Consider the following 9,965-nt stretch of genomic DNA (forward strand, 5'->3'; position numbering starts at 1 on the left):
AACCTTATCAGCCTTGTTGCAGTTTTTAGCGCTTCCATAGCGTTTCCACTGACAGATATAAGTTCAAACTAGATTTATTTATTTACTTAATATTTATTTACTTACTTTCCATTTATTTAGTTACTTAATATACATTTACTCACTTACTATTTATTTACTTGCTTACTTACTATTTGTTTTCTTTCTTAATATTTATTTACTTATTTATTTTATCACTTTATTTATTTACTTACTTAATATATATTTACTCTATTTACTTACTATTTACTTACTTACTTGCTATTTAATTACTTATGTACATTTACTTTCTATTAATTGACTTACTTATTTATTTACTTAGTTACATATTCACTTAATATTTAATTAATATGTACTTACCTACTTATTTACTTACTTAACTTACTTTACTTTACTTACTCACACTGGTTTGAATTTAGCTTAAAGATGTAGATAATGCGTTTCACCATGTAAAGCGCTTTGAGTCTCTTGAGCAGGGGCATAAAACGTACGGCCCGAGGGCCGGATCAGGCCCGCGAACAGGTTTTATCCGGCCCGCGGGATGAGTTGGCTAAGCATAAAAATTAACCTGAAATTTTTTAATGAAAGAAACAACTGTTCTAAATGTGTCCACTAGATGTTGCAATAGCAATTCTTTGTGTCTTTGTAGATGATGCTACATATGTACAAAATAAACCACATGTTAGTACATCAGTCGGGAAAAAATATCAAACTACATAAATAACATACTGTAATTTAATTTTGATATAATTTTTTTATCTTGATAGATTGAAAATTAACACCAGTGAGTTGACTGATGAACATTATCAAATAATTTATTCGGAAAATATAAATAACGACATAGATAGAATACTATTAACCGCAGCATGTAAGTGTAAAATATATTTCGTAATGTGTGGTCTCGGTCTAATGTCGGTCTCGGTCTCCTTAGACCAGGGGTCGGCAACCTTTACCAGTCAAAGAGCCATTTTGACCAGTTTCACAAATTAAAGAAACCAATGGGAGCCACAAAAATCTTTTGAAATTTAAAATGAAATAACACTGCATACAAAGTTTTTTTTTTGCTTTGTACTATGTATAAACCAAGGGTCTCAGACACGCGGCCCACACCTTAATATGAAAATTGAATGTTAGTGCGGCCCACGTTTTTTTTATATGAATGGCGCTTGACAGCGTTATACTTGTCAATCCTCCCGATTTTTCCGGCAGACTACGAATTTCAAGGTAACTGTTCTGTTCGTGCCGTGATGGTACAGCATTTAGCGTCCACTACAACCAGCGTGCCGGCCCAGCCACACGTAATATGGGATTTCTGCTAGCTCATTTAAGTGACAGCAAGGCAGACTTGGTCAACAACCACACAGGTTACACTGACGGTGGCGGTATAAAAAACTTTAACACTCTTACTAATAATGCGCCACACTGTGAACCCACACCAAACAAGAATGACAAACACATTTCGGGAGAACATCTGCACCGTAACACAACATAAACACAACAGAACAAATACCCAGAATCCCATGCAGCCCTAACTCTTCCGGGCTACATTATACACCCCCTGCTACCAAACCCCGCCCACCTCAACCGACGCACAGAGGGGGGAGGGGGGTTGATGTGTGAGGGAGCAGGGTTGGGGTGGGGGCGGGGTTTGGTGGTAGCAGGGGTGTATAATGTAGCCCTGAAAAGTCAGGGCTGCATGGTATTCTGGGTATTTGTTCTGTTGTGTTTATGTTGTGTTAAGGTGCAGATGTTCTCCCGAAATGTGTTTGTCATTCTTGTTTGGTTTTGGTTCAAAGTGTGGCGCATTATTAGTAAGAGTGTTAAAGTTGTTTTATATGGCCACCGTCAGTGTAACCTGTGTGGTTTTTGACCAAGTATGCCTTGCTGTCACTTACATGTGCAAGCAGAAGATGCATATAACAATAGGCGGGGCTGGCACGCTGTTTATACAGATTGTAGAGGGCGCTAAATGCTGTACCATCATGGCACGCCCTTATTATTATTGTAAGGGTGAAAATCGGAGAATATTAATCCCGGAAGTTTTCTGCGAGAGGCACTGAAATACGGAAGTTTCCCGGGAAAATTGGGGTGGGGGGGGGGGCGGCAAGTATGCAGCTGAGCCGCATCAGAGTGATCAAAGAGCCGCATGCGGCTCCGGAGCCGGGGGTTGCCGACCCCTGCCTTAGACGCATCCGCTCATCCATGCGGACTGGACACTGGCCGAGAGTTAGTGGGTGGCCGAGGGTGGAGCCGGCTCTCTTGGTTGCTTTGTTGGGTCTGCTCCTGTCTCTGGCCATGCTCCCCCACAACCCAGCAGACGATGGCGTGGAACACTGCAGAGGCCACCACAGTGTATATGTTTTTTTGTTGTTGTTGTTGTTTTATTTTTGTAGCTGTATGTAGAAATGGCTGGTTGCATCAGCTCTGCTCTTTTAATGTCTTTAATGTCCTTTGATGTTTCCCTATTACACACATGCTTATGTGTGCTATGGCTGTGAGGTTTATTTCCCCTTGCCTCAGTCTGGACCCCCTCTTCAGGGGCCCAGGCTTAGACTGAATTTTTTTTTTCTCAACCCCCCGCGCTTACCTGTTTCTCACCTTTTTTGTAAGGGGCGCCGTAAATTGGCAGACCAGTCAGCGATCCTGTTCTGTCTCCCAGTAATATTTGTCTGATCTTGAATGGGATTGTGCTGAAAATCTTAATTACCCCTTGGGGATTAATAAAGTATTTCTGTTTCTGATATCATCTATGCATGTTTGCGTTTATGTGGACGGGTTTCTCTTCTGAAAATCTGCCTTGTGGAGACTCAACACTTTAGTCTACGTCATGTTGCTAAACTAAAGAAATAACCAATAATTAAAGCTGCAAGCAGCGTTGGACGGGCCCGCGTATTTGGCAGGTGCTAGTCCTAAGTGTCCCAATACTTTTGTCGACTTTTAGTCTGAAGTGTCCCAAGACTTTTGTCTAGTGTACCTACCTTGTCTGCATTGTGTGGGCACGTTGGTGCTTCCTGCTTTTGAGCAGCCATCTTAAAAAAACAGCACCGCAGGAGCATCAGTGCAGCGGGTCTTTGAAGGGTCATAAAATCAAAACCGGAGCAGGTATCACAACTCTTTCACCAACTTTTAATCAGAAGGGTTCAATCTCTCTCCTGTGTTAGTTTGAAGCCGAAACAACAAACGCGCTCAGAGGAGATGTTTGAAGAAAGGGGACGGGTTTTTACAAAAATGTTGTGTTGAAGGGGGAATAGCAAACTTCCTGTATATTTTTGCTGGGGGTTGTCAATTTATGAAATGTAGGTCTAAGTGAGACCTACATAGAGGTTTTTGTTTCATCTCTCTCCGACCTTCCCAGTGGGAGTTACAGGCAGTTTTGTAAGATTTTTCATCGGAGGAGCAGTTTTTTGTGCGTTTTATAAAAAAATTGCTGTAGAGCACAATTTTTAGATTTGGGGTTAGGTTATTTCATTAGATCACAGTTTTAGCCAGTCCTGATGTGTGTGTTCAGTTTGGTGAGTTTTGAAGCATGTTAAGGGGGTCAAATTACAGCTCAAAGAGGCAAAAGTGACTGTTTTTAGTACTTTTTTGTCTTGAAGGGGGAATTGCCAACTTCCTGTAGATTTTAGCCCGAGAATGTACCATTATGAAAGTTAGGTCTGAGTCAGACCTACATAGAGGTTTTTGTTTCATGTCTTTCCGACCTTCCTAGTGGGAGTTACAGGCAGTCTAGTTTTTTCCCCCCTAGGGGGCGCTAGAGCGCAATTTTGATTTTTGCGGTTCAGTTTTTTTATTAAAAGACAATTTTCGCAGGTCCTGATGGGTGGGTCAAATATGGTGAGTTTTGAAGCATGTTAAGTGGGTCAAATTAGTGCTCAAAGAGGCGGCGGAAGAATAATAAAGAATAAAGAATAAAACGAACGAATAACAATAGGTCCTTATGTCCCATTGCATAAGGACTCCCTGTGGGAGTCCTTTTGCAATGGGCCATTGCGGGCCCTAATAATAATAAAACCTTAGAATAACAATAGGTCCTTATGTCCCATTGCATAAGGACTCCCTTTGGGAGTCCTTTTGCAATGGGCCATTGCGGGCCCTAAAAACTACGCAGGCACCTGAGGTCATGCTGCTGTGATGGATGTTTGCGTAAACCGCCCTCGGCCGCGAGTCATAGCCTCATCGTCGTCCACCCGTTTGGAATTAAGTCGGCAGCCCTCGGACCGCTGTTACCAGAGAAGTTCCTTCAGCCATTTTACACTGTCAGCTTTAGAACTTTTTGCAGATACTGTACAGCGGTCTTAACGCACTGACATCATCTGCCGCAGGGCATATAGACTTGCTGTTTCCTGTAACCACTTTTAATTTGCCAGCAGGCCAAGGACGCAAGGCTCAACAATCCTCATAAGTCAGGGGTCGGCAACCCACAATGTTGAAAGAGCCATATTGGACCAAAAATACAAATATGTTTGGAGCCGGAAAAAATGAAAAGCCATGTTATAATGAAGACAACACATGATGGAAGTGTCTATATTAGCGATATTAGCCTACTATCAAAATGACTATGTGTTGCAGGCTGAAGCAAATCTTCGTTGACAGAAATGTTGAAATGTGATATTTATTCTACACATTTTTACAACATTAGAAACCATTAGTAAATCAGACGCTACTCAGAAGGTGAGATAACTCCTGGAAATTACTGGCTTTTAATGGCCAAAGGTATAGATGTGTCTGTCCAAGTTAAAGGAAACGGCAGGCTGTCTTCTTTTAATAGATTTATTACAATCTTTGGCAAGCTCGGTAATGTTTGCTGTGGTCTGGAACAAATTGCAGCCAATATTACATACAGATAATGTGTCATGAGACATGCAAAACTAAATTATATACACAGAGGATAAAAGTAAAGGATATTAAATGAGCTCAAATAAACCTACAAATGAGGCATAATGATGCAAAATATGCACATACAGCTAGCCTAAATAGCATGTTGGCATGTTAGCATCCATAGCTTGCAGTCATGAACTGACTAAATATGCCTGATTAGCACTCCAACAAGTCAATAACATCAACAAAGCTCACCTTTGTGCATTCACGCACAGAATGAAACGTTTGGTGGACAAAATGAAACAAAGAAGGAGCGGAATATTTTCCATGTAAACAAACTGTTGCGTCACAGTCCACACTATGTTGAGTTCAAGAACTGCCGAAATTATAGGACGGAACTGTCATGTCTGTGTGATCATGTTTTGTTTTAGTCATGTTCGGTTTTGTTTTTGGACTTCTTGTGCACTTTTGTTTGTTTTGTCACCATAGCAACCATTGGTTCACATCCTCATGTCACGCACCTGTCTCACGTTTTCACATTTTGCGTCACGCACCTGCTGTCACTAATCATGTCACTATTATTTAAGCTCCCAGTTGCCAGGCTGTCTTACTGGCGACATCACCCTCTACACACCCTTGTTATTCATGCTTCATGCCATGCCAAAGTAGGTGTTTATTAGTTTCACATCCATAGTTTTGCCTTTGTCCTAGTTTTTGTATCATAGCCAAGTTTTGTAGTTTGTTAGTGTTTTAAATAAATATGTATTTACCTTCATGCCATGACCAGTCCAGCTTTACTTGCATCTCGGGAAAACAAACACACCATAGTCCACGTCCTGACAGAAACGATGTTCACCAAATACTCTCATCAGTGAAGCATACACCAGAGGTGGGACCAAGTCATTGTTTTGCAAGTCACAAGTAAGTCTCAAGTCTTTGCCCTCAAGTCCGAGTCAAGTCCCGAGTCAAGACAGGCAAGCCCCGAGTCAAGTCCAAAGTCAAGACTGGAAAGTCTCAAGTCAAGTCCTAAGTCCTGCATTTTGAGTTTCGAGTCCTTTCAAGTCCTTTTAACCACAGACTAATATATTAACACAGATTGTGTATGCTTTTCAAACGCTGTATTTATTTATTAAAACAAGTGCATTTTAAATTGCAGGAAAGAAAATTGTGCTGACATTGCACTTTATAATAGCACTATTAACCAGTCATTTTAAACATTAACTCATTCCTTTACAGAACAAACACATTGAAAAATAAAGTGCAAATGTACTTATTTGTACAAAAGTGTTAACATTGAAAAAACATGACATATACGTGAACATAACAAAAAAGTTGTACTTTTTATATGTCAGGGCCCTATGCTGCATTGCATTTGCAAAAGACCAAATTAGCCAAGAGTCTTTGTGCACGATGGGGGCGTAGTATGATGCCACCATGGCTGAAAACTCGCTCCACTGGAGCACTGGAGGCAGGCACTGCCAAGACTCTCATGGCCACTCGGAACAGTGAAGGAAGAGTCTTCATGTTCAATGCCCAGAACAAAAGGGGGGAGAGAGTTGTTTTGGGTTGGTGCACTACTTGTAAGTGTATCTTGTGTTTTTTATGTTGATTTAATTAAAAAAAGAAAAAAGAAAAAAATTATTTATTGTGCGGCCCGATACCAATCGATCCACGGACCAGTACCGGGCCGCGGCCCGGTGGTTGGGGACCACTGAGGTAAACAACCAACAGTCTGTCAGAAAGCTAGCTAAAACGGTACACATATTCATAATATAGTATACATTTTAACTGACCTTTATTTGACTATTTTTGTCTTTTTTTAGGTGGCTAAAATACACGGTGCTGCTGACCGCCGTCTAACGTTACGTGTGATATATTGACTAACGTAACCCTGCTTAAAAAAAATCACTGAACAAAAAGTATGAATAAGGTAGTGAACTGCAACAGATTCCCGTGTTTGCAATAACGTTATAACGTTAGCAGTGAGTTTACAGCCTCACTGATTTAACTACACAGCAAATAAAAGTCACGTTACTTAGCCAATAAACGTTATCTTACATTCAAAACTTACCGTTCTTTGTGCAACTTCAAATGCCGGACGAAGTTGGAAGTTGTTGCCTCTCCATCAGTAATTTTCGAACCGCATGTGTTGCATACTGCAAACCGTTTTGTGTTGACCACCTCGTAATTTTTATACCCAAACAAAATTATTTTAGGTATCATTTTTTGTTCACTGGCGTGTGGTTTGGACATGTCTTCTTCGTTGTTTGTCCTGCAATTTGATTGGATGAATGCTGTGTGATGAAAACAAAGTAGATCTAATTTGATTGGCTGTTGTACTGTTGTACACCAGCTGACACACGCAACGCTGATAGACAAGTACACAATGAAAAATACGGAGCGCTCCCGAATAACTTTTTCATCTTTGGGTTTTGGGGAAAGTAGCAAGTCATGTCAAGTCATGTCAATTCAAAAGGCTCAAGTCCAAGTGAAGTCACAAGTCATTGATGTTCAAGTCTAAGTCGAGTTGCAAGTCTTTTTACATTTTGTCAAGTCGAGTCTAAAGTCATCAAATTCATGACTCGAGTCTGACTCGAGTCCAAGTCATGTGACTCGAGTCCACACCTCTGGCATACACACAAACATATTAAACTGTGGGCTTTCTAACAATTGGGAAGGTTTGTGTCATGTTTGTCCTCAAACAAAAAACATACTAAAACAAAAACAATATTTTTGCCCCCATCTTTTTCCATTTTCAATCCTTTTTTTAAAATGCTCCAAAGAGCCACTAGGGCGGCACTAAAGAGCCGCATGCGGCTTGAGAGCCGCGGGTTGCTGACCCCCATCATAGGTGAACATGTCTATCACTCAAATGTCGGAGGAGAGGAATTGAAATCAAAAACTCAGGCTTTTGCAGTTAGGTTACAGCTGTAATTAAAACGTCAAAGTCAAATTGATGTTGATTAATCATGGAAGGCCGAGTGTGCAGTCTTTAAAGATGCGTAGCATTAGCTGTGTTAGCTCAGCTTTGGCAGTCAGTGGGAAATGTTACCTGTCGTATGATGGCATGTTGGGAAGTTTTTGCGATTCCAAAGATGCGGAGGACCTCAGGCGGCGTGCAGGTAAGAAGATTTCTTTACTTCATGACACAAGGCAAAGTGACACAAACTGGTGCTAGCTTAGCGTAGCGGGAAGATAAACAACGTGACAACATAGGTAGCATGAAACAAACAACAACAACAACAAACAAACCGTCGTCTGTAGCGTACAGCAAACAGCGAACAATGGACCGGCAACTAAGACAAGGAAGACACCAGAATACAAAAGGGGAGTGATTAGGGGCAGAAACAGGTGAGGACGCTAATCAACAAACAAAAAGCAGGTGCGGCTAATCAGTCGCCTAGTAACAACAAAACGAAGCCAAGGGAGCATTGACAAACATAACTGCAAACTAAGGAGAATAATACACAGACTAGTGTTGTCCCGATACCAATATTTTGGTACCGGTACCAAAATTATTTAGATACTTTTTAGTACTTTTCGGTACTTTTCTAAATAAAACAAAATTGGCTTTATTTTAACAAAAAATCTTACGATACATTGAACATATGTTTCTTATTGCAAGTTTGTCCTTAAATAAAATAGTGAACATACAAGACAACCTGTCTTTTATTTGTAAGTAAACAAAGGCTCCTAATTTAGCTGCTGACATATGCAGTAACATATTGTGTCATTCTATTATTTTGTCAAAATTATTAAGGACAAGTGGTAGAAAATGTATTATTAATCTACTTGTTCATTTACTGTTAATATCTGCTTACTTTCTCTTTTAACATGTTCTATCTACACTTCTGTTAAAATTTATTAATCACTTTTTCTTCTGTTGTTTGCTACTTTACATTAGTTTTGGATGATACCACAAATTTGGGTATCAATCCGATACCAAGTAGTAACAGGATCATACATTGGTCATATTCAAAGTCCTCATGTGTCCAGGGACGAATTTCCTGAGTTTATAAACATAATATAAACAATTTTTTAAACGAAAGAAGATGTGATGCCAAAAAATATTGACATAATCATAGTAGTATCGACTAGATACGCTCCTGTACTTAGTATCATCACAGTGGATGTTAGGTGTAGATCCACCAAAGGCGTTTGTTTCCATTTTGACGCCGGTGAGCTACGGTGTGTAGTGAAACATGTTTAGCTATTCCTCGTCCTGCAGGGATGATACTTGTAAGAAACTCACTTTATTTGTCGCCATGGAGGCGAGGATTAGTGATTTAGAAGTAGCTAAAACTGGGGCTGGACTTTAGCCGCTAGCTAGCTAGCCATGTCTTAAAGCACCTCTTCCGGACCGGTACTTTTCAGAGACGGTATAATACCGAAAATGATTCATTAGTATCGCGGTACAACGATTCATAACATTACCAACCTCAACTCCTGAACGTGTTCACTGCATCTTGTTTGCACGAGTTGATAAAGCCATTGAATGTGTTTCCGTATTTCAAATGGTCATAGTAGACTAATAGAGGAGTTTTCAATTGCATTTAAGGATGTGCTGTGGGTGGTTGGGCCAGATTCAGGAGCCGCTCGCCGCAAGACAGCAAAATAATCCGGGTCACGGCACCAATTATTAGAGCCCCCCAGATTCTGTAGTTCTAAAGATGTCTAAATAATGAAAGGTGACTAGAAATGAAGATTATCGATTCATTCTACACAAAGGAGTAAGTACACACAATTGTGACACTGGCGCTGTAGAGAGGTTGGAGCAATCTCTAAAATGGTCCACCGTCTCTCATTCTTTTGTCCACGTAGGTAGCTCTCCTTGACGGGTATCGAAACTGAAAGTTAACTAGACGCACACATATTCTCCTCCAGTCTGGTGCTTCATGATACCATTAAACTAGAGAAAATGATACATCCCTGTGAAAGTGCATAGATGGCAAAACAGGGTGAGCTCATGACTTGCATCTCTTCTAGCAGAACGAAGGGGAAGGGGAGATGTTCCTCTGACAATAGTCTGATCACTGCTACAGGCACTGACGCAGCTACCAGTTCCTCTTTAGAACCTCTATTAAAATTCAATGTGAATTAGTCTAAATAACAGAACAACAATCTTTTTA

This window comes from Nerophis lumbriciformis, linkage group LG24 (assembly GCF_033978685.3).
Source record: "Nerophis lumbriciformis linkage group LG24, RoL_Nlum_v2.1, whole genome shotgun sequence".
NCBI lineage: Eukaryota > Metazoa > Chordata > Actinopteri > Syngnathiformes > Syngnathidae > Nerophis > Nerophis lumbriciformis.